At 55.2% G+C, this 1,626-nt stretch overlaps 1 protein-coding gene across 2 annotated transcripts in view; it reads left to right on the top strand.

The window, feature by feature from the left end:
* The first annotated feature begins 886 nt into the window (after positions 1–886).
* The window catches only part of LOC109389402 (rho guanine nucleotide exchange factor 10-like protein), a 68,492-nt gene continuing 67,752 nt past the window's right edge, over positions 887–1,626 (top strand). The window contains exon 1 of one of the 2 annotated variants that reach the window (XM_019654891.1): positions 887–905. The gene's annotated coding sequence lies outside the window, so the exon portion shown is untranslated. Of the gene's footprint in view, positions 906–949; positions 1,100–1,626 lie in introns of those variants that run through there. The other variant, XM_019654886.1, reaches the window with a different exon arrangement.

Below are 1,626 nucleotides of genomic sequence, written 5' to 3'. Positions count from 1 at the left end.
CGTCATTGTCATTGTTCTTAGAGCATGAAGTGTGAGCAAAGAGGCAGGGAGGTGGAGAAGGGCCCCTCCACCTGCAGAAGTAACAGTGGGGAGAGCTGTCCCTTTAAAAGGGCCTGGCCAGAGTCTGGAGGGATGTTTCCTGGTTCCAGTTTGGGGCCCTTGAAAAGAGAGACCCCCCGTCTTTGAATTCCCCATCCTGAGTTCTCAGGGATACATGGTAAGGACAGAGTAAGTGTTTATGGTTAAGCGACTTTTTCCTGATGTTCAGATAACTCATGCCCTTACTCCGCTCAGCAGATGTTTGGCTAACATCTGGGGGCCACTAACCCTGACAATGAGAGTGCAAACAGGCCTGTCCTGAACGTGCTGTCCTGCTTTCCTGAACAGGCACCCTTGTAAGGAGAGCCATTGTTAGTGTCTATCTCCTAGGAGCGGGGACCCTGGTGCCTTTTCACTTCATAGTCTTGTGTAATTCTCACAAGAACCTTGTCCTATCAGGACGACTCCAATGGAACAAGGGGGAAACTGAGGCTTGGAGAGATGAAGTCATGCAGCTGGAAAGGGCAGGATTTCAAGCCTGAAACTTTCTGGTGTCAAAGCGTGTGCTTTTTTCCCTTCTCATGGTCCCAGTCCATGGGTGCATTTCCAGCTCTCCCCTGTGCCCATGCCCTTCCTGAGCCAGTACGCAGCTGTCACAGCTCAGACTTTCCGCCTGCACCCTGCTTTCGATGCTCCCACCTTTGTTCATGCTTCTCCTCTCTCCCTCACCCTGGCTACTTCCTGGGCCTCCCAAGCTGGGTGGTGAATTGCCTGGCTTGGCCCAGCCCTGGCGGGCCTGACTCAATGTAGTACTTCCTTATGGGCTGTGGGCCTCCTCCTGTCCTCCCGCCTGGCAGGTCTGACAGGTGAGTGACTCACATACCTAGTCCCTCTGCACGCCCAGCACAGCACAGGGAGTCAGTATATCCGACCTTGGGACCCCTTCCCACCCTGCCAGCTGCTGTGACAGCCAGGATCCTTCCCCGCTGGTGGGGCCTGCACCCCCCTGTTACCTGCACTGCTTTCCCAGAAGACCGGAATTGGACCGCACAGAATCCAGGTCAGGATTTTGGCTTTTAAACATCTCTGCCTCTCGCTGAATTGGAGGAGGATCCTTTGGAACTTATTGGGTGTGTGGGTGGGTCTCTCCATCATTGACACCCTTAGGCTCAGGCCCAGGGACACCCTGCCCTCTCCCAGGTGGCGGTGGGGCTTGGGGACGCCTTGTGCCGGGGCTTGGCGAAGAGAACTCTGCTGGGATCCTCAGAGGATGAGGCTACCTTCTGGGGCAGGCAATATGGGGTGAGGAATGCAGAGGGAGCCTTGCAGGAGGGGAACTTTCTCCCACCCCCTTCTTAGGGTCCTAGAGTTTGATGATTGCGACTTGATGTGGCCCCAAAGAACACGTAGTTCAACAGCATCATTTCATGGCTGGGAAAACTGAGGCTTGGAGGACAGGGAGTAACTCAAGGTCACACTGTGAATGGGTGACAGAGCAGGAGCTGGAAACCAGACTGGGTGCTGTCTCCCTGCCAAGTGCTCCTTCCTTCTCAGTGCCTACTCCTCTGTCCCTGCCCCTGCCCACCT

The sequence above is a fragment of the Hipposideros armiger genome, unplaced genomic scaffold, assembly GCF_001890085.2.
Source record: "Hipposideros armiger isolate ML-2016 unplaced genomic scaffold, ASM189008v1 scaffold_232, whole genome shotgun sequence".
Lineage (NCBI taxonomy): Eukaryota > Metazoa > Chordata > Mammalia > Chiroptera > Hipposideridae > Hipposideros > Hipposideros armiger.
The sequence above is the reverse complement of the archived record's forward strand: the minus strand, read 5'-3'. Positions and strand labels throughout refer to the sequence as shown.